The sequence below is a fragment of the Dipteris shenzhenensis genome, chromosome 30, assembly GCF_047967505.1.
Source record: "Dipteris shenzhenensis isolate YYH24624 ecotype China chromosome 30, Dip_SZ_1.0, whole genome shotgun sequence".
NCBI classification, from domain to species: Eukaryota; Viridiplantae; Streptophyta; class Polypodiopsida; order Gleicheniales; family Dipteridaceae; genus Dipteris; species Dipteris shenzhenensis.
Genome location: NC_141625.1, coordinates 7,170,822 through 7,195,531, shown reverse-complemented (window position 1 = coordinate 7,195,531; position 24,710 = coordinate 7,170,822). Strand labels below are relative to the sequence as shown.

Genomic DNA, 24,710 nt, shown 5'->3' with positions numbered 1-24,710 from the left:
TTCCCCCCCCCTCTTTCTCTCACTCTCTCCTCTCTCCCCCTCGTTCTCTGTCCCACCCCCCCTCTCTCTCACTCTCTCCTCTCTCCCCCTCATTCCCTCCCCCACCCCTTCTCTCTCTGTCCCCCTTACCCCGGTCACCCCCCCCCACCCCCCTCTCTCTCCCCCTCCCCCTTACCCCTGTCAACCCAACCCCCCCCCCCACCCCCGCCGGCCGCCCCGCGGCGGCTCTGCGACCCACCCCCGCCCCGGGCCACCGTCCCGCGCACCCCCAGCCCCCCGCCACCCCCCAGCCCGCGCCACCCCTGCCCCGCTCCGCCCCACGCCACCGCCCCGCACGCCCCCACCCGCGCCACCCCCGCCCCGCCCCGCCTCGCGCCGCCGCCCTGCTCGCCCCCCGCCCGCGCCACCCCCGCCCCACCTCGCTCCGCGCCGCCGCCCCGCGCACCCCCGGCCGTGCCACCCCCACCCCGCCTCACCCCGCCCCGCGCGCCCCCCACCCGCGCCACCCCCGCCCCGCCCCGCCCCGCGCACCCCCAACCCCCTGCCACCCCCCGCCCCGCCCCGCCCCGCGCACCCCCCAACCCCCCGCCCCCTCTCTCCAACCCCCCCCACCCCCCGCCGTCCCGCGCACCCCCCAGCCCCCCGCCCCCGCGCACCCCCCACCCCTGCGCACACCCCCCCCTGGGGAACCCCCCCCAACCCCCCGCACAACCCCCCCCCCCTTGCACAAACCCCCCCCCCCGGGCGCCGCTGTCGGGCAGCCCCCCCAATAACCAGCCCCAAAAAAAAAAAAAAAAAAAAAAACCCTAACCTTAACTAACCTGTGGTTAGTTACTAACTACGGTTAGGTTAGTTGGTTAACCCTAGGCTAGAGGGTCTAACTCAGCTAGGTTAGGTTAGTATTAACCTATGTTAGGTTACTTTTAACCTTAGCTCAGTTAGTATAACTGAGAGTTAGTTACCCTAACTAGGTTAGTTGAACTAACTGTAAGCAGTTCAACCCTAACTAATTAGGCATCTAACTTAACTTCATCTAACTAGATCAACTTGGTTTCAACCCCTCAGTTGGACTTAAAGTCCATTCACACCACCATTAGGACCCCCCCAACGCAAAATTTACCCTACTTTAACCCCTCGAAACTCATCCATTTGGGACCCAAACTGAACCCCGTTTGAACCCAGATTTCACACACGGAAACACTACGTTACGGGGTATTTTTCCAGCCCATTGCACACCATTTCGGCATCCCTAGCACACGTTCATTCACGCCCCCGTGTGGGCCTCATTTTGCACAAATTCACTCATATTTTCACGCCGTGACCTTCGATTAACGATCCGTCTGCACCGGCACATTTCCCTACACACATGGGACAATCTTAGGCACATTATTAACACGACGGTCCCTAGAGACACTAACACCACTCTAACTCTCCTAACAACACCACCTCCACAAACGCCCTTGGGGTAGCGACACCCTTGGCAAATCACACACAATCTACATGCAGTTACGTTCCGGCCAACGACTTTGACTCCAACGCTCGCCCCATCCGCAACTAACTCCACTGCAACAACCGCCCCCGCCAATCCTCTACCCTGAATCCCCCCCTGAGATTCAACAACTCCCTTTAACTCCTCCACGTCCCAACATGGCTGGACGTCGTCATGAGCATGATGGGGATATCGAGCTCGATGCTGAGGCTAACAACTTCTTCAATCGACGAAATCACAACAATCAAGGCTGACGCCCCTTGGGAAAACTGGAACTTCCCAAATATAATGGTAGGGGAGACCCAGCTCGCTTCCTCCAGCATTTTGATGCCGCATGTCGAGCAGGTGGTGATCAATCCCATGAAACCAAGGTGGCTTGGTTTCCAATGGCCTTAACTAATGAGGCGTCGGAATGGTACCTCGACCTTCTCGTGGAAGAACATGCCACATGGGACCTACTTCAAACCGAATTCAAACGTCGCTTTCAAACGGAGAGGCTACAAGATGATCCCGCTCTCCAGCTCAGCAAGATCGAACAAGGCCGGAGGGAAGATGTACGCACATACCTGGGAAAGATGAAGAGATTGATCGCCAAATGTGACCCATGCCCAGATGCAAAGTACCTCACGGCATGGTTCATAGCAGGTCTAAGAAAGAAAATCCGCAAGGATATGAAAAAGATAAGTAGCTATGAAACATTCAGTGCTGCTCATGCAGCAGCAATTGACATCGAAGATGGCATGACAGATTCAGACACTAGCAGTGATGATGCCAGATCAAATACACGAGATAAACGCTCGAAAAAAGGTAAATCAAAGGACACTGCCGAAACATCCAATGAAGATCGCCTAGAGGCCATGACCTTGAAGCTAAAAGAAGATATGATGTAGGCCATGGATCAAAAACTCCACTTGTCTCAGCCGCCAACTCAAACATATCCACGGCGAGAAAGTGTCTGGTGCCCACACTGCTTGGCAAATCATACAGCAAATGAATGCCCAGTCCTAAGAGCAAGGATCACTACACAAGCAAATCCACCGCCACAGTTGTGGTGCCATATCTGCGTCATCGGCGGCGATGATGAGAACAGTTGCATCTTCAACATGCGCAACAATCCGCCTCGACCACCACAATACCAAGCGGCACCCATGCCAGTATACAGGTAACCGGCACTTGCACAAGCGCCCCCAGCTCCGAGACTAAATCCTATTTCCGTTCGGACACAAGTCCCAAAACTACTCAGGAATCCGAATCCACGACCGTATCCAAGAGCACCAAATCCAGCTCCTCATGTAGTTCCCATACATCAATTACAAGCCGAGGAAGTAGACTCGCTATTTGAGTATGAAGCAGAGTACCCAGTGTACTATGTAGAAGGTGCAAAGGGTCTAATACTAGTCTATGCAAATCAAGTGCGACCCAACACATTTCGAGCACCAATCAAGTGTTATGGTTGTGGAGAAAATCATAGGATCGCAGAGTGCCCTCATCGTGGTAGCCCAGCCACTTTCCAACCACTCTGCAGAGATTGTGGCATAGGACATGCCTGTATGGATTGTCCCATGAAAAATAAGGTCCCAGAACAAACAGAGGTTAAGCCTGACATCCCCATCGGCATCATTGGGGTGGACCATCAAAGTCTGGGTCCGGCAAGTCTAAGGTCACAACCTATCAATGTAATTACACGCCAACAGAAAGAGGCCACAAAGGACCCTATCATTCCAATCCAACCGAAGCGACTTCTAAAAAAGAAAGCACAAGTGTCTCCACCTCCGCCAAGCAATGAGCAGCCGAGCTCATCCACATCAACTCTCGAGCCTCGAATAAAAGAAGCTCCATTCCCGAATGCAGAGGTGGAGAAGGCTCGTTTTCAAGTACTTCAGCAATGGGTTCAAAATGAACAAGCTCAATTTGAGGCTCAGAAACAAGCTCAAGACCCAATCCATGACTTGGCCCCACAAAGTATTGATACTGTACTCGAGCCTTTGTTCCAACAACAAAATCCACAACAGAATGTACCGCCACGTCAACTTGAAGGAGCTGCACTCTCTAGCATCCTGAGTTGCCCTGTGTCAATCCCCATCGGAATCCTCTTACGAAATTGTCCCAATCTCTGGGAGAGTTTCAAAGGATGGATTGAACTCGCAAATCCCCCTCCACCTATGAACGACATTGAAGATATCCCTGTGCGGATGGGTGAGAGAGATGACATACGCAATATCACTGTGCCTTTGATCCACAAGGCATATAATGAAGTCCAAGCCATAGTGGATGGTGGAGCAGGTGTTAATGTCCTATCAAAGGAGCTTTACGAAGAATGGGGTCTCCCACCAATGCAAAAGGCTAATTTCAACATACGCCTTGCCGATGATTCACGGGCTAAACCCTTGGGAATAGTGAATGGCGTGTCCACAAAGATCACAGGAGTCCGCTTTTCCCTTCAATTCACAATCTTGGATCTCCCCAAAAAATCCTATCAAATCTTACTGGGACGTCCTTGGTTACGGGAAGCATCAGTCCTCCATGACTGGGGAACGGATAGATTGACAATCTAGAATCGAGACACTGCAGTCAGGGTGAATGTGGGGACAGGAGCTATTAAACCCATTGTTCCTAGAGCATTGGATGACACACCTTCCACACAATCTCGAGCAAATCAGCTCCCTTGCAACAGCATGCCATAGCAGGTGACTCACAAAGCAATGTCAATAACTGGATACAAACATTGGCAACCATCGACAACTGCCATTCATTAGACCCCATCTTCTCACAGATAGATGTTAACGCACTACAAGTCGATCCTCCACCGACACATGAAGAACCAATTGATCTAGAGATGCCATTCTTTATGGCTGACCTCGAATGGGATAATGAACCTGAAGAAGGTACCCATACCAATGATGACTCAGATTTTCCTTGGGACCTTGAAACAAAGGCTGCGAATGCTGAAATTGAAGATCAAATCTTTGATAATGACCTAGCCATTCTGCATGCCCTAATGGTAGTTGAGCTCCCAAAAGTTGAACCTCCACAGTTGAATAACAGCAGAAGATCCCGCAAGAAAGCTGTAGGAGGAAATCGCAGAAAAGCCAAGGCCGAGCACTTCAATGAATTCGAACGAGTCCAAACAAGGATTGTCGAATTGTACCTTGCAAAGGCAGTCCCCTCAAAATCAAAACCACCACCTCTTGAATGGTCCCCTGAGGGACTAGAAGGAGTATGTGCAGCACATGAACCCTTACTTGGAAACACCTTACCAGTGGAAAAGTTACCTCACAGTTCCCAATGTAAGAAGTTTTGGAAATATAAGCCACATGTGCAGATGAAGCTCGATCAAGAGACTTCAGAAAAAGAAAGAACAGAAGAGCCTAACCAATTAATAAATGCAAATATGCCACCCAGTACACATGACACATGTCAGGCTAGTTCAACCCCATCAGAGGCCGATCTTCGAGAAGTGCCGGAATACTTTAAGAATTATATAAGTGGTAGTGCACCAATAGCAATGCCAAGACCAATCAGAGAATCTGAAGTTCAAGAAACCGATAGCATTGGAGAAACTCCAATCTATGAGGGACCGGCAAAAACACACACAATAAACCTCGCCCTTGAAGGGGAGGAAGAAAAATTGGTTTTCATTGGGAAATAGCTCCGTCAAGAAGATGAAATCAAACTCAAAGACCTCCTAATGGAATACCGTGACTGCCTAGCATGGTCATACAAAGAGATGAAAGGAATTTCACCAGAAGTGGCAGTGCACACGATACCTATAAGGGAAGGTGCTTGCCCTAAGGTATGTGGACCTTATCGCACAAATCCTAAATATGGCACCATGGTTTATGACGAGCTGGAAAAACTCCTAGATGCCAGATTCATCTACGAGATAGAACACACTGATTGGGTTTTACCCATTGTCATTGTGCCTAAATGCAACAAGAAGCTCAGAATATGCGTAAACTTGAAAAATGTGAATGTCGCCACAATTAGGGATCACTACCCCCTACCCTTAACAGAATGAAATGCCATTGGAACAACCTCCCCCAAGTACTACAGAATCATCGGGATGGCTACATGGGCACCACTTGTATCAGCAATATCGCCAGACCTCATCACCGTCTGTCATTCTCCAACATCAAGCTAGCCAAATGATCCAAATGTCAGAACTCTTCACTAGCTTGGCTAAGGAAGCATATGCAAGAGAATTGGAAAGGCAGACGGCATCAGAAATCAAAGACCAATTCCAGGCAATCACCATAGAGGTCAAGGCACTTCGAGCACAGATAGATGAGAAGGAGGTAGAGGAAGTGCGCATGAACCAGGCTCTCCAAGCTCAAGAGAAGGCCGTAAGGGATGTGACCTCCAACCTCCACCAAAGTCAAACACAGCTGACTGCGGCAGTAGAAGCCATGGCAATCCTACAGACCTCCTATAACTCCCTGACATCTGCACATGCGCAACAAACAGAGGTAGTGGCACAAGCTTGACTCACTCTCATTCACAAAGAAGAAGAGCTCCAGGATTGCAAAGACAAGCTTGAAGACATGAAACAATCTTTGGCAGTACGTGCCTTTCGCATTGATGAGCTTACAAGGGAATGCTGACTCTTAAAAGACCAACTTGCTACTGTTCAAGAGGCCAGCACTTCACAAGCCCAGGCAGGTCTTGGATCACTGGTCCAATACCACTGAAGACATTCCTCAACAGGCAAAGGTCACCTTGCAAATGAAAAAGCTTAAGGAGGCATACACAACCATCTACCATCAGTACAAAGAAAAAATGAATGAGATGCACTCCCAAAAAATAGCCATCTCCAAGCTTGAACTCCAATTGCTAGTGCACAACAATGAGGCATTGGAAGACAACACCAATGACACCCCACTACAATGCACAACCGTGGTGTATGAAGAGCTTGTGGCTGCTCTACAAGTGGAAGATCACCTCAATGCACACGTGCTTGTCCAATGGAAGCAACTCCAAATCAGGATCATATCTGCTCATCCAACAAGAAACGATCCATCGGGATTAAAACCCTGCGCATAATTTGCCAAGACTACACATGCCGGGTTTATAACACTCAGGACGGATGCTTTCATTGCATATGTCTGCCTCATGGGTAGTCCTCCCCTCAGGGTTATTGCAGGTTTGTTGCCATTGCTACAAAGGCCATCCCTAATATTTGCACGGCACGACATAACCGACATCCAACCCATGCAGCTGATCATCCCATCGCACCAGCAAAAAGAAGTGTCGGAAGATGACAAGGCCTATCTCACATCCAACTTCCCATATCTAACCACTCTTTCTGCCAACATCATAACCTCACTTCCCCTTGCTGCTACCACCCTTTTAACCTTCCCCGAGCTCCATCCTAACATCTATTCCCTCCATCGTCTCTTTGCTCATGCCTCTCACCATTTTCAACTTACCCAACAGTCACAAACTTACGAGCCCCTCACACCTAGCTTTTTCCCCTCCCTTGCTAATCCTACCCTTGAGGATTACCAAGCTACTCAAACCATTTGTCCATTTCTTCCCCCCCTCCCCTCTGCTCCCCCTTTCGCCACTATCACTCAGCCATATTTCTCCCCCATGTCCCCTGATTCTCTCCCGGCCCCGTCATCACCTCCGACACTTCTGGTGCTTCCATCAGTAGAAAATGATGCAGTATTTGATTTTGAATATCAGGATCTGGATAATCCAATTCGTACACCCATGCCAAGTTCCAATGATGGGTATGATTTTGATGAGATACCACTTCCCAGTAACCCCATCAAGGAATTTTAAAGCAAATATCCTGATATGAAAACTCGCGGTGGATGGACCCTGGGTAACTTTCCTACCAACCTTCGTCAGCATCAAATAAGTGAAGGTTGGATTAGCAAATTGGATCCACAACCTGATTGGCGCCGTCCCAAGCTCTTTGATGTAATCTTCTTAAAGGAGTACTTACGGGCACCTCCATGTCTCAGAACCCATCCCAAGCTCTATGTAGTTCCACGGCGTAAAAAATGGGAAGCCAACATACACACTTTGGCTGAAGATCGAGTCATTAATTGGCCAATGATCGAACCCTACTCTGGTGTAGAATGGAATATCCAAGGCGCCATGATCCGAGCACTTCAGCAGCATGAACAAACAATGCGCGGCAACATTGATCGCTTCCTTCGCCAAAGTGCCATATTCTGTAAAACATTAGAATTAATTCTGGAGGTCCCATGTTACCTTGATTCCCATTTGCCTCCACTCAGCTTTAATCCCAATGAACGGATTGATGCTCAGATTACAAGCCGACTCTATCAAAGAGTGATCTTCTTGGAGGCACGCCACATATCTCTGTTCGAGCAAATGGTAGATACAGGCTACCTGGAAACTGCGCAAAAATTGTATGGTGCTAAGGCTCTCCAGCAGGATCGACTGGCACAACACAAGTTCCATAGCCACTGGACTAAAAACATGGCAACCCAGGTACGTGATCGCAATAAGCCATAACCCGAGGACGGGTAATAAAATGGATCCGGGAGTATGTTGACTCTGTGCCAACATGAACTTATGAAGAAAGAGAAGGTGTTACAACTTTGTGATACAACTTTGTGATACAACTTTGTGTTACAACTTCTAGACACAACTTTGTGTTACGACTTTGTGTAACAACTTTGTGTTACGAGTTTGTCTACATGAAGAGAGAGAATGTGTTACGACTTTGTGACACAACTTTGTGTTACAACTTCTACATGTAGAGAGAGAATGTGTTACAACTTTGTGTTACAACTTTGTGATACAACTTTGTGTTACAACTTTGTGATACGACTTTGTGTTACATGCAGAGAGAGAAGCTCTCCAACTTGTATAAATACCCCATAATGGAATGAAGCCCACACTCTTTGGGGCATTGTGTTGAGTCTACATTGGTATTCCAAGCATTTGTCTCAAGTGTCCATGCTTCCTTGCACTACACGTCCAAAAGCATGTCCTAACCTTGCAACCCTTCTCCCCTCTCCTTCAACCCTGCAACCCACCCTCTCCCTCTCCTCCTCCCTCCTCCTCCTTCCTCCTTCTCCTCCTCCTCCCTCCTCCTCCTCCTCCTCCTCCTCCCTCCTCCTCCTCCTCCTCTCTTCTCCCCCTCCCTCCTCCTCTTCCCTCCTCCTCCTTCCTCCTCTCTTCTTTCACCCATGCTCTTACACCTTCTTCCTCTCCCACTCCTATGCTTTCCTAAACCCTTAAACTCCATGATCTACGAGGGAGACGAGTTCTCCACCATGTACTCTACTCTGAACCTTGGATCCTCCTTCTAACCTTGGACCCCTTCTAAACCTTGGAACCTCCTTCTAAACCCTGGAACTCTTTCTGAACCCTGGAACTCTTTCTGAACCCTGAAACCTCCTTCTGAACCCTTAAACTCTTCCTAAACCCTACAACCCCCAATGAAGGCGAAAGCCTTCATTACCTCAACAAAGATGGTTTATGTGCCTTTTACACATGCTTGCACTTTGTTTGCTTACCACACTTAAGCCTACGTCTCTCACCGGAACACGAATCGAGGTCCTAAGCTACACATATACTACAACCGACAATCCCAATATATCTGTAGGTGACAAAAAGCCTCGGAACTCTGCAACATAGAATACCCAGCTCTTCCTACGAAAGCAGTAGGAAAGAGCCAACAGTGGTATCTTGGCATAAAAGCTTTTTTCTAATGTCCCATTCTCAATGATAAATATCTTTGGCTGTCAGTTCGAAAGCAGCAGGAAGTGAAGAGGTGCGTGAAGTTTATTACCCCCAACTTCATGTCACAGTACCCCATCAGATGCTTGATGACTTGTTTTTAAATGACCTTATTGATAAGAAATACACAAAAAAAGGACTCTATGGTACCATATATATAGAGGGATAAGGAGTGGAATGAAATTATTTTGTCAATACAAAGACAAGCTACAAACTTTCATAAATTTGTATACAAGCACATGAAAAGAGAGAAAATCCAATGCAATATCTACAAAATAAGCATGTACAAGTGAATTTAAGTGTTATGGGTGTAAGTAGGTTAACGTATTATGTTATTTATGCTTGTAAGCACATTTCAAGAGGTGGTGTAACAAGCATACAAGTCGGCTCACCATCATTCATGAGGTGAATGATGGTGAGTGGCACATGAAGTATAACTGAAGACGGACTGTGGGTGGTAGAATCAGTACTTCGACTACTTCTTCTATCAATGTTTTCAAGTGAAGAAACCATGAAGCAAGCAAGAACCTGAAAACATTTGCATGGATCTCTTTCTTTGATGTTGATATTATGTTTCCACACAATGAGGTGGAAGGCACAAAAGGTGGATTATCCATGACAAAGGATTTTCTGCCTCATGAAAGAGGATTTTCACGCACAATACGGGCTTGACATAGAAGGCCAGGTTCCAAAGCTATTAAAGGAAAGTGATGTCTTGGGACACAAATGGTTGTTTGTCTTCAATCACACAAAAGAAAACTAATCATATCAGATGAAGTGCGATGGTATTGGGCTAGCACTTTTTGAGGACCTGATGATTTTGTTTAACAAGGTATACCATAATTTTTCTATGAACATGGAAGTTGGATTTGCTTTTGCAAGGGCATACATGCTCCAGTTTAGTCCTACGGTTTTGAAAGCAGGTAAGGCCATGCATTTCGGTTGGGCTATTGCTATTGCTGAGGAGTACAACAATGAACTTAAAAAAGGGGTGTACTTTGAAAACCATTATATATGTTGGAAGCTGAACAATCGTACCCTAGGCAATGCCTCGGAGGACAGCATGGGGGGCACCTCTAAATTGAAAAAATTCCTCAATCAACAGCAGTAAAATAGTGGCAGTTTGAGTGTAGTTTGCATGCCATAAGGTGAGGCCTTAAAGATTAAAGCATTAATTGATAAAATAGTAAAAAGAGAGGACACGAATGCACTTGCAATTGCACAAAATACAAGGGAGGAAGCAAAGATTCAAAAGATGAGCAATGAGAATGTTGGTGCAACCCTCAGTATTTTAAAAGCTCAGGTTCTACCAGCACAAGCCAATCTCACTTGCTTGCCTCTTGGAAATTCCATTGAGAGATCCAAACCTGAGGTGTAGATAGCAACAAGCCAGTCAATGTTGGAGTTGTTTGGAGTAGGATCAGATGACTCTGATACGTTGTCCCTTATTGAGGTACTTTTATCAATTTTTGGGTTTTTCTATTTCGATGGTAATATGTATGTGTATATAAATTAATTGCCTTTCCATGTTTTCTATATTGCAGGCTGACATGGAGCTACAGTCTCACCTCGTGAAGGAGTTGGAAGGGAAACATGCATTGCTTCTAGAGATGCTCCACCAAGTGCAAGCAGGCTACCAAACTTGCCTTTTCCCATCTACTCATGTGGTTACTAGTCATGCAGACAACCTAACTCATTCAAGAAACTGTGTTGGTTGCGGAATGGCATTCAATGTAGAGGAGACCTTCATGCTAGTAATGCTACCATGGAGACACACATACAGGCACATACCACACCATTTGCTTTGGAACTGCATGCTCTGTTGGTGGTGTATGCAAATATCCCAATTGTACTATGGTGATTCCACATACTACACATTCCAAACGAGGCTGGGAGAGCAAGTAAATATATCATTAATTTTCTTTTACATATAATAGTTAGCATTTATCATATGCTTTGTAGCATTTGTTTCATGCTAGCTAGCACATGTCCGTTTGTCCATTAGCACGTGCTAGTTAGCATATGTTCCATGTATAGTCAGCATATGTTGTATGCTACTTAACATGTGTTGTATGTTAGCATGTGTTGAATGCTAGTTAGCATATGTTGTATGTTAGCCTATGCTAGTTAGCATATTTTCAATAGCATAAGTTGTATGCTAGGTAGCATATATTATACGGTAGGTAGCATGTTGTAGCCTACTAGGTGTATGTTGGTCAGCATGTGATGTATGCTCCGTTAGAATGTTGCATGTTGGCTAGCATATCTTGTATGCTAGTTAGCTTATCTTGAATGCTAGGTAGCATATCCTCTGTGTTAGCATATGTTCTATGCTAGATAGCAAATATTCTGTGCTAGGTAGCATTTCTTCTATGTTAGCATATGTTCTGTGCTAGATAGCATATGCTCCATGGTAGCATATGTTTTGTGCTAGGTAGCATATGCTCTATGCTACTTACCACCCATGATATGCTATTTAGCATGCATGATGTACTAGTTATCATGCACTGCTAACAAATAGTTTTGAAGCTCTTTCTTACTTTGGGTATTGGTCATTGGATTGACATGTTTTGCAGATCCACCAATGTGTAACTCATCAAGAAAAATGTATGACCAAAACGTGTTTTCATCATGGCAGATGGAGAGCATGCCTGCAGCAGGTGGTAAAATGCACATGCAAGTAGGCAATGAAGACATATGCTCTATTGGAAATTTGGTTGACATGAAGAATGATGCTGATAGTTTGTTGGCTAGGTGTGGCAATGAAGACATGGATGACTCATTAGCTTCATTGCTACAGCTGGGAATTGCAGAGATAAGTTAAAAGATGTAGAGGAGACAAAGGTGCAGCACGCACATATTAAAGGGAAGTTGAAGAATGCAACTGAAAGACGTGGGAAATACATTCAACACATGGATTGTGGAGAATGGCACCAGTGCCATTCTCTTAAACTTCAATTGGTATTTTGAAGAATGGCAATTATACCAATCTTCATGTGATTTGTGGAGAATGGCACTCGTGCCATCTTCCATGAGAATTTGTGGAGAATGGCATGGAGATTGGCACTAGTGCCACCCCTACCCAGCCCCTCTCCCAATGCTTGTGCTCCCTCTCCACACTTCTCCCTCTCTGCTCGTGTAAAAGGATGTTTTTCAATAAGGTGTGTCTCTTCAAGCAATGTAGGTTTATTTTTTTTGTGAGATTTTGTTTTGTGAGTGTTGAAGCATGTTTCTCCTTGCATTGCTAATCCCATGTGCTAATTTTCATGCTTGATTTTCAAAGTTGAAGGCCAATAACGAGATTTGGTGAAAGAAAGAAGACTCATCTCTTCTTTTTTTGGTATTTCTCTTCTTCCTCTTTCCCTTCCTTTCGTGCTTTCTCCTTGTTTGTAGGCTTATGCTTGTCCCCTCAATCCAATCCCTTTGGAAAGTTACTTCTCCAAACTCCTCCTCCCTGGGAATTATCATGGTGGTAGACAACTGTAAGAAATGATGGACAACCTCATCATAGAACTTGCATCTGTTGGGTATACCCTAGAAGATATTGAAGATGCAGAAGTTCAAGACGACTCTCCCTTGGCTCACCTCCTGAAAAAATTATTGAGGAAGAAGGGGCATGACCATACAACGAGTCGAGAGTCTCCTGTGTAAAAATCCAAGGGCACATTAGGTGCATCAAAATACCCAAAACCCAAATCCCCCACAATGAAATCCCCCAAACCATGTGCATACAAGAAATTATGAGGTTCATAGTATCTTGGATGCTAGGAGGTGTCTTTTTGTAAGATCCCCTCCTCTAGGAGGTGTGTTTTGTTAGAACAATGATAGAGAAAACTCCATTTTGTCAAACACATATATAATGAAGTATCTCCCTTTCCTATTTATGCATGACTCAAAATCTTATATTGTTGTGCTTAAGTACTACAACTTTCTTTGCAAGAAGCTTTGCTCCTATTGGTTGTACATTAGTTATCTAGATACCTCCCTTTGTATGCATTGCCATTGATTGGTCAGGAGGGGGTGTCATGCGTGTTGCATGGGTGCCATAAATGTTTGCTTTGACATATTTGCAAGCATACATGCCTCATAATTTCTTTCCATGTTTGCACATACCAACTATAGTGTGTCATGAAGAGTTAAAGACATTGTTGTGTCCTAGGCAACCAAAGAAAAAAATGACGCTATTGGCTCTTGGGAAACCAAAGAGAAAAAAGATGCCAAGAGAGAAAAGACTACTACCAGCAGAGGAGGATATAGAGGACATCGTTTGAGTGCTACTTGTCTGAGAAAATATTGTCCCTGATGTAAATAGTATGCCACTTACAGAGGAGAATGATCATAGAGCACTCATATTGGTCTTGAATGGTGTCATGCTCTATGTTTTAAGGGTAGGGGACTTACTTTCTAGGCACACAGCTTGGATGACAGGGTGCCATTAAATTGGCATGAGCATGTATGGGTTCAGACGTAAAGAAGTAACACATTTTTTAATATGGTGCATGGAGCATTTTAATGTTTTCATCTGGAGTTGTGCACGCCTAGACAAAGCCAGGTGGCTAGTGTGAGCAACATTTCCAGACCAAGCTGCCAAATTACAAGGGCATATTTTTAGCCAAGAAGATTGTCAATTGCAAAAGGGTTTAATGACCGTACCTGGGACAGACAAACCCATTTTTTATAAATTTTTGGGCCAGGTTGCCAGTGTTTAACAAGGATAATCCCTTGATAATTGATGACTCATCATACAAATGTTTTAAAAATCTATGCCAATGTTGTATCATAATTCGAAAGCTTGAAGACCTAGCAGTAGACTCACAACTCACTAGGTACTTGACTAACATGATTGCAAATTGGCTGTGGCAATGGCTACTTGCAGAATATCGTCGCAATTTTCACTAGCAAACTGAGTAGACACAAAGTTGGATGATGAGAGCTTGAGTGTGTTTCACGTTGTAAAGAAGATGTAGACTTTGTAAATGTACAACAGTTGATAAAATGTACTATTCTCAATTGGTGTAATTATATGTTATTCTCAATTAGTGTAATTATACATGTTTATAAATGTACAATTTTTAAGTCTAGTTAACTTTTGGAGTATATGTTATTCTCAATCTTTATTCAAGATCTACTATGATATACATGTGCTCGAATTATTGTGTATGTTGCATCACATAAATTGAAAGTGAGGAAATATTTGGAAAATGGCAACAGGAAACACTCAAATCTATGGGATGCATATATTAATTGATAGCATCTATTATCTGACTGTTAGTATATGTACTATGTTAAGCAACATGAGTTCTATGCTTGTTAGCATGTGTTCTGAGTTAGGTAGCATCTGTTCTTTGCTAGTAAGCATTTATTCTCTACTATGTAGAATATATTATCTACCTATTAGCATATGTTCTGTGTTAGGCAGCATCTATTCTATGCTAGCTAGCATATGTTCTATGCATGTTAGCACATGTTCTATGCATGTTAGCACATGTTCTATGCATGTTAGCATATGTTTTGTTTAAGTTAACCTCTATAGATATTCTACTCCGGTTAGCATATGTTATGTGCTAGTTAGCATATGTTTTGGTCTAGCTAACTTCTAAAGCATATATGCTATTCTATGCCTATTAGCATATGTTATCTGCTTGTTAGCATATGCTCCATGCTAGTTAGCATATTCTCAGTGCTACTTAACTTCCAGAGTATATATTATTCTATGCTTATTAGCATAGGTTCTGTGTCAGTTAGCATATGTTCTATGCTAGCACTATACAATAATGTAAATGTTTAATGTGAGTGTTTTATATGTTAGCATATGTTTTGTGCTAGGTGGCATACTTGCTATGTCTATAAACTATAAGAGACCTTTTGCTTGGCTATCTATACTTCAGTCTGGACTAGCTTGTTGATATGGCCCTTGCCACGGGGAGCCCTCAAGGGCCATATCGACATGCCAATGGATATTGTCGATATGGCAAGGGGTCCCCTTCAAGGGCAAGGGCCATATCGACATGCTAGCCACCCCATTCTATCGCAAGTGTATGTGATTGGGTACAGAACCATGCCATGTTTGTGCAGTAAACAAGCGGGATGGGTGTGTCTATGTAGGACTTTGTTGATGCATCTTCTTGTTTATACAGAGACCAACAGGAGGGATTGATGTATGCCATCATTCATTTTCTATATTTGGACAATATATTGCATTATCTCCGTGAAAGCATGAAATTCACCTTCACTCACGGACCTGTGGGTAAACCCCCTTGGGTGACCAGCTAGAAGAAGTAAGAAATGGGCATATGTCCTGTCTCTAGAAGAAGTTATGAGTATGGTGTTGTAACCTTCACACACAAGTGTTGACATCAAAAAGCTTTTTTCATTTCGTCAATGTCATTCCATGCGGATGGTGAGAGAGAGAGAGAGAGAGAGTGAGAGAGAGAGAGAGAGAGAGAGAGAGAGAGAGAGAGATTGAGATTTCCATTTGAAAATGGAAGTTTATTAAATGTCAAGCATTACCCAAAAAAAGTTAGATCTCAAAGGGCATGGTATTATAGATTGCCTTGTACATCTTTGATGTGATACAATAGATATTTCTTTTGTGGGGGATATGCTGCATGGGTATCTTGATACAATGGACAATATGTGATATTATGTGAACTGGGGGCATATTTGAAAGGAGGTTGAAGGAATAGGCATCTATCTGCTTGTAATACAAACCTTTTTTGACATATCATGGTTTGGGAATTTCATTTTCCCATTCATCCTCATAGTCTTGTTTAGCCTCCTCCTTCTATGCAATACATTTGATGAGGTAAAAGTCAACCGCCTCTATATTGGTTGTAGGATGGGGTTTGACTACAAAAGTGTCACCAATCTACAAAGCATTACTTAATACATCATAATGTCCCTCATATGTTACCTCATCATATGCATCTTCATCATCACCAGGGGGTTTAAAATTGGGCAAGGGCACCAAAGGTGATAATCCCATGAATAAACATGTGCTTTGTTGATGCATCTATTCCCAATGGCCATGCATGCATGCATCACAAAAGCAAGCCAAATGTCTCATGGCAAGTCTTGTAGGGTCCCGTGGGTTATGACTAAGAACAACATGCACAGATCGTGATTTTGGGATACTTCCACAATTTTATTTTTCCTCCCTATTTCACATCTCCTACTTTAACCTCCCAAACAACAACTCCTATATTTGGTATTCTATGCCACACTTCAGCAACGATGCCTCTCATCACGACCATAGGCAACCATCTCTCTGACATAACAGCTCCAAACGAGTGTCCCTCTCCAACCTAGTAGTGCCATAATCTTGCAAGATGGTAGCCTCTAGCACAAACATCTTCAGTGGGTGCTTCAAACTCCTGCAACACATGCCTCAACAAACACAACATCTCAGCAAACCCAACCTCTCCAATGCGCAATGCCTTCTCCGTACAACAGGCTAACTAAGCATATGACGCTCCTGTCAGACGAGCAACTCCATAGCGCTAGCCTCTCCAACAAATGACCTCCTTAATAGATTCCACTACATAGGCTCCAAATGCCCAGATGACATGGTGGCAAGGAGGGGTGACAAGCGATCTAGCAGGAGCAGAGGCAAAGAGACGGACTGTGTTTGTTTTTTGAGAGTCTACGATGCCCATGCAAAGGTCCAAGCTCTTAGCTTCAAGGTGGCCTCCTCTTCCATAGCGCAACGTCGACTCATGTAGCGAGCCTCCTGCTCTTCTCCCACAGGTATGCGTCCATCGCCAGTAGCTGAAACGTCACCCCTCACTCTCCATGAACACCATGCTCCCTCATCGAAGTTGTAAAAAGACTATCATAATATTTTGGATTCCGGTGAGCCTGAGTCACCAAGATTAGCCAAGGGGGGGTTGGTCTAGAAGTGGCCATGTGGCACTATGCCACATCGGCATCCTATCCTCTCTGTACACATCATCAACTGCCTCTATCCTAACACGTCAGCTTATCATGCCAAGTCATCCCTATCATGCCATGTCATCACCTTGACCCAATCAGCATGCCACATCAGCTTTGACCATATCATCATGCCATATCATCTGCCACATCACCATGCCACATCAACTTGACTTTGGTTAGTCAACCTAACCATGGTTGGGTCAACATGACCCTGGGTTAAATCAATGCCACCTCACCACCTGCAAGGCACAGTTACCTCCTGCAAGGCACACATAGTCACTGCATGTGCACACAGTTGCCACATCATCACTGCTCCACTGGCACATCCCTTGGCAGACACACCCCTGCATGCGACCCTGAGTGCCACATCATCATTCAACACTTTGCACCCTTTTTGCCCCTCCACCTAGATCAAGTCGTATCTCTTGATCCAGGAAGAATTTCAAGGCGCTCCAAAAAGAAAAATCGCTCGATTTTTCATGCTCTATGCACTCGTCACATCACATGCACATTTTGGCACAAGTATCACTCACTTTTGAGCCTCGCCAACAATCTACTTCTTACACACACATCAACCTCTACATCGACGCATCTTACCCAACACATAAAAAGAACCAAAGAAAATACATTACTTGTTATTCTTTCATCGATCGATGATTGGTATAGATCTAGATCAGGGTAGAGTAGATCACCATAGAGGAGACGATTTGAATTTCTCCAAGTTGTCAATGTAATCCATGCCCAAAATTCTCAACTAGTTCCTACTCGAAGTCAATCCCTACACTCACATACGGTTTCACATCATCACATTACCTGAAACTTAATGTTCATTAGTTCATTGAGCAAGCTTCAGAGTGTTCAGATGCATTGTCGATTGATCAGTGTGGGCAGATAGCACATGATTTGATTTTACACACACATGCCATCATTGTAAAGCCTATTTGGCTATTTCATGGCATTTTGCACTTTATTTCAGCCTTGTAAAGCCTCTTGGCTATTCCCGACATCATTTTTCACAAGCCTTGTAATTCATATCGGATTATATATTGCAGTTCTACCTTCACCGATAGTTCATATTTCACTTGCCACATCCAGTGTTTCGCAGTTGATTCAGACAGTGATTTTCACGACACTTTGACTACATTTCTTGCACCATGTCTACGACTAGCAACCTCAATCTGGAGGCATCTTCTAAGCTAGACAAATCAAATTACGACACATGGAAATACCAAATGGAGACCATTCTTGTACTTCAGGACAAATGGGAGTATGTCAATGGATCTACACCTAGACCATTGGATGATCCAGCCAGTAGTAGCTCTACTCCACCTGTTGTCATAGCACCAGCAGTGGGATCTCCAACTACACTAGTAGTTCCTGCACCTGTAGCAGATCCTGCCATTTCTCGAGCACATGTAGAATGGGATAAGAAAGATAAGTATGCATATCATCTGATCAAGCAAAATGTGCAAGATGTCATGCTAGGATAGCTCAACACCATCAAGACATCCAAAGAAGCATGGGATATGTTCACAACTCTCTACGAGTCCAAGAACACATCCAACATTCTCACACTGAGAAACCAGATCAACCAGAGTTTTTGCAATAGCAGCAAAACCGATCATGCTTATGTACTCAGGATCAAATACTACAACAATCAACTCGCAATAGCAGGAGAGAAATGAATACCATAGAAATGGTTCAAGTCATCTTGAATGGGGATTAGGAGAGGGACACGAGAATCTAGTACAGAGTATTGCCATCCAACGGCAAATACTGACACTAGAAAAACTTCATTCAGTTTTGCTTGGTGAAGAACTCAACACTCAGGCCATTCATGCATGCAAAGGTCATTCTAATGATCAGGCATTCACAGCTTCAGACAGAAGCAAAGGAAGAGGCAGAAGCAAAGGTAGATCATTCCAAAGAAGTAGTCATCATCAGCAAAGTCAAAATCAGCATTAACATCATCCTTAGTAACAATAGAATCAGCAAAGAGGAAATCATTCCAAGGTCGAGGGAATGCATCCACCAACTTGTCAAACATCAAGTGCAACTATTGTCATAAGCTTGGACACTATGAAAGAGATTGCCACAAGAAGCAGTACGACAAAGGTGGTCAATCCAGTAGCAATCGAGGGAATTTCTATGGAAGAGGACATCATCGTGGTGGACATTCAATCAATTCAAAAGAGGATTTCAGTTATCAAGTCGATCAAGCAGATCAGGATCCTTGGTACATTGACAGCGGTGCATCATCTCATATGACAAATCATCACAAATGGTTCACAGAGTTAAAATCATTAGAAGGTCAAAAGAATGTCATCTACACAACAGATAATACACCAAATCCTGTTCAAAGGTATCCCTATGAACAATTTTACTGGTACGAAAGGATTGGTGAAAGATGTACTCTACATTCCAAAGCTTAGCAAGAACCTCTTGTTAGTTTGTTAAATGGCGGAACACAACTACCGAGTCATCTTCGACGGAGATGAATGCACTATCATAGACAAATCCAAAAAAATTCAGCTAGTAGGAAAAGGAGTCAAGGAAGGACGCTTGTACATAATGCTAGCTATAGTACTAGATTTGCATGCCAAGTTAGCTCAACCGCAACAGATGCCACTATCCACAAAATGGCACAAGAGATATGGACATGTCAATTTCAAGAGCTTGCTAGATCTCATGAATTAGAATATGGCAATTGGGATTCCTAAGCTATAGTTTCTTGAAAAAGTTTACGAACCATGCTGCTTTGGCAAACAAAAGCGAACCAACTTTGGCAGCAGCACCTCTCAAGTAAAAGGTATTCTTGATTTGATACATACAGATGTATGGGGTTATGCCCAAACCCACAGCATCAATGGTTCATTTACTACTTGACTGTCATCGACAACTACAGCAAATATTGTTGGGTCTACTTTTTGAAAGAGAAATCTGAGGTCTTTTTCAAATTTCAAGAATTCAAAGCCATGGTAGAAAACTAGACAAGCAGAAAGATCAAAGTCATGAGATCAAATAGAGGAGGTAAATACATGTCTTCAGCATTCATGAACTTTTGCAGATGTCACGGCATTCGAAGACAATTCACTTGTGCAGATACTCCTCAACAGAATGCAAGAGTTGAAAGGAAGAATGGTACTCTCGTAGACAGTGCTAGAGCAATGCTTAGTGAGAAGCATCTTCTGAATCGATATTGGGCAGAAGCAATAGCCACTGCAAACTACTTGCTTAATCGGCTTCCTACGGAACCAATACAAGGTATGACACCTTATGAAGCATTTAGTAGACACAAGCCACACATTGGGCATCTTCGCATATTTGGTTGCATAGCATATGCCCACATACATGACCATCGCAAGAAATTGGATGCGAAGTCATGCAAATGCATCATGGTTGGCTACATTGAAGAAAGAAAAGCATACAAGTTGTATGATCCCATCAACCAAAAGGTCATTATCTCCAAAGATGTAATCTTTGATGAGGAATCAGAATGGAAAACCTCAAATACACAGGAGATAGATGCATTGACTTCACAATCATCTATAGAAAAGGTTGATGAAGAAGAGCAAGAATTGCCAGAAACACTCCAAGTAGAGCCACAATAACTCAGATGGTCTACTAGCCTGGAAAGCAGACTACCAACCAAATTGACATATGCTCAGAAAGGCAAAGCAATTCAGGTTGAAACCACCAACTATGCTCTTATGACTACCATCATCGCTACAAAAGAGCCAGTGTACTTCGATGATGCAATTGACAAGCCATAATAGCAAACTACTATGAATGAAGAAATGGAAGCTTTGTACAAGAATAATACTTGGTAATTATGCGACCTTCCACCAAGAAAGAAGGCCATAGCAAAAAAATGGGTATACAAAGTGAAGTACAATCCAGATGGAAGTATTCAAAGACGTGTGTGTGTGTGTGTGTGTGTGTGTGTAGATTAAAAAGTCCCATCAATAATTGAGCCATACAATTGATTCCATCAATTGGATAAAAAGTTAAAAAAAGGGAAAGATATAAGGAAAAAATGTTTGAGACATCTAAGTTGAAAAATGCAACTAGAGTTTGCAAAAATTCCAATCAAAATTAAGAATTTTTTGATAATATTGAGTTTGACAAACATAATATTGAAAAAAGATGTCGAATCCTCAGGCAATCTAGGTTTCGAGGTTGGGGTCCACTTACCTGCCACCATCCAAACAAACTAGGAGTTAGAACATCATAGTTACGTTTGGGTAGACAAGTAATGCCTATTTTCCCCGGCTTGTTATCACTTTACCTAAGAATATAGACAACCATATGGATTCTTAAGTGAAGTTTAAGTCACAAGTGGAGTAAGGAGCAAATGAGTGCATGGGTTAAGAAGGGTAGAAGGTATGGGATGATTAGTGGGCTTGGTATGTGGGGTGGTTAAAAAGAAAGTGTAAAGGGAAGATTTCACGAGGATACATAAAAGAATAATTCATAGTTAGGGAAGTATTCATGTGTGTGTGTGTGTGTGTGTGTGTGTGTGTAAAGAAATAAGTGTCTCTGTGTGTGAGATACATTTACTTATCAAATTTATTGTGTGTGTGTGTATGTGTGTGTGTGTGTAAGACAAGGCAACAACCCCTTTTGCATAGTTAAAAGACAAAATAGTCAAGGAAATGGTCAATAGTCAAGGAAACGGGTGGAAAGAGAACATTATAGAATTTAAGGAAGAGTTTGAGTATGTAGGTAAAGCACCTACAAAAATTGTATAAAAAGTATGTAGGAGTTTTTTTATAAGAGGTGCGAGTAATGCTTTTGCAAAAAAATATTTTTGGAAAAATTATTGTTGAAGTCTTGACAAGCATCTTTTTTATTGAAGAGGAGAGTTTGCATACCTGCCACCATCTAACAAGAAAAATGGTAAGAACCAACTTTAGCTTTAGTTGGGAAGACATGTGTCATAAACACTCCTCCCTTGTTATCGAGTTCACAATAAAAATTAACGCTTATCCTCAGACTAATCAAGTTGGTGAGAACATGTCAATGTAAAGTTTTTTTTTAATTAACGTTAGAGAAATACTGGGAGACAATACAAAAAGGAGATCAATGTGACGATTTAATTACTCTAAGATTAATAGAAGAGCACATAAATTAAAAAAGGGTTTATGAATAGAACTACTTTGAACATAAGAAATTTAAAGGAAGGAGGGTTTTTTTTTTTTAACGAAAAAAATTAGTTGAAAAAAGCGGGGTAGGGGGAAGGGGCAGAGAGGGGAGGGGGGTTTTTGGGTTCTTGTTTGTGAAAATTAAGGGATATTGAAAGGGAAAAATTTAGGGAGGATAGAAGGGAGAAATTGAGAGAAAAGTTAGGGGGATAATGTAAGGAGAGAAGGGGGAAAGGGAACAAGTAACTAGAGACGAGGGAGGGGAGAAAAAAGTGGAAAGAGACTAATATAATAAGGGAGAAATTGTAAGGGGGGAGGCGGGGGGGAATATAGTGAAAAAAAGCAGAAAAGGGAAAGGAGGGGAAGGGGGGGATTTATTTAAAAATATATAACTAGAGAAGGGGAAGGGAAATAAATACGTAGAGAAGAAATATATAGAGACAGAAAATGTAAGGGGGGAGAGTTTAGTGCATGAATGAAAGGAAAGGAAAAAAGGTGTCCGGGGGGCAGTTGTATAAATAAATAAATTATCTAAGGACCTAAGAGTCCATGTTTAATACAGGGAGTGGGAAGGGACAGTGTGAAGGTCAGTCAAGGGCATTTTTGTTGCCATGAATGTAAGCTGACGGGGCAGCGTGAAGCATGGGGAGGATGGATTACATACTTGATTTATTAAAAGCTTTTTTTGAGAAGGTGTTGAAATAACATGAAGTAGGGATTTATTAACATAATAAAAGATTAAAAATGGGTTTAGAAAATGAAAATAAATAATGGGAAAATAAAAAATAAAAGTAGGGGAAAAGGTATGTAGTAAGTTTGGGAAAGAAAACGAAAATTAAAAGGATAGGAAATTTTTAATTTAGGAAAAATCAAGAACGTAAGAGCATAAGATTAATTTGAAGGAATGCAGAGAGAAAATAATAATAATACAAAATAGAAATTAAGAAAAAACAAGGAGAAATTAAGAGAAATAATGTTAAGAGAAATAAGAAAAAATGAAGAAAATAATAAAAAATAAAGATTTAAGAAAATTAAGAAGATATTAAGGAAAACAAGGAAAACTTAGGTAAGTTTTAAGGAACAAATAAGAAAGTAAGGAATAATTAAAAATAATAAGGAAGGTAAGAAAAATTAAGCAAAATAAGGAGAAATATAAGGGAAGTAAGAGAGAAAAAGAGGGGGGGGGTTAAAAGGTCGGAAGAAAATAGAAAAAAGTGTTCAAAAGGAGGTAGAGGTAGGATATGTGCATGCGTGCGTGCGTGTCTGTGTGTGTTTGTGTACCTGCCTCTGCCCCAGTAGGGTACATCACAATAGGTGAGACAGTAGGTCATCACCTAGTGTGATGACCTACTGTCTACCCAAAAGAGAGAGAACTATCTGTAAATCCAAATTAAGGGTTGAAAGAGAGATAAGTGAGTGAGAAGTATGAGTAAGGGTTTCAAGAGCAAAATCAAAGGACCCACAGTGAAGGATTAATGATAGTAATGCTAGGGAAGGGAATGGAGAGAAGGGAGGCAAGGAAACGAGGGAAGTGGGCTAATTTGGGAATTGTTTGGGATAAAAGAGTTTGTGAAGATGTGAAACTCAAATGGTTAGTGAGAGAGACAGAATTGCTCAAGCGAGCAATGACGTGAGTCAAGAGGCAAAAGAGACCTAATGACTTAAATGTACTATGTGCAACCTTCTAGAGTTGTAGGGGAAACATTACTCTATGCAAGAAAACTCGACAAAACCCCATTTCATAGTGAAATGAAAACCATTTTGGTTATGGGCAGGAAAGAGAAACCTACTATGAAACATAATAAAAAAGAAGAGGTGCATAGATTGCAAAAATTTTGTAGAAAGCATGACTATACAAACAAGTTTTGCTTCTATAAGTCATAGCAAGCATCACTTTTATTGAAGAGGGGAGTCTGCATAGCTGCCACCATATAATAAGAAATAGTTGGGAAGACAGGTGTCATAAACACCCCTCCCTTGTTATCAAGGTCACAAGAAAAATTGACACTTAACCACCACAAATCTATCAACCTTGTTTTAATATTATGAGTGTCGAGTAGATTGGAGTAACAATGAGTGAATTTTGCACTTTAAAGATTATAGAGGGTGAGCTTGGCACATTTGTAAAAGGAAAATGTAAATAACACACGGGGGGAAGGGAGAAAAATCAATGGAAGAATTTATGAGAAGAACTGTTTAAGATCATAAAAAGGAGTTGAAAAAGTGGAGAAGAAAATAAATAATAAAGCCTAGTAGAAAGCATAATGAACAAGTGATTAAAAAATAAGTAATAGTAGAATGGGAAGTAGGACAAATCAAGAGAAAAGGGAAGAAGTTTTAGAATTAATTGAAGAAAAAAAGGGAAACTAATAAAAAGGAAGGGGTTCAGTAGTGAGGTTTAAGAATAATGAAGAGAGCATGGG

The 24,710-nt window shown here is 42.7% G+C and overlaps 1 pseudogene; it reads right to left on the bottom strand.

The window, feature by feature from the left end:
* Positions 1 to 15,731: 15,731 nt before the first annotated feature.
* On the bottom strand, positions 15,732 to 21,618 carry LOC147881666 (uncharacterized; annotated as a pseudogene).
* Between the last annotated feature and the right edge of the window lie 3,092 nt (positions 21,619 to 24,710).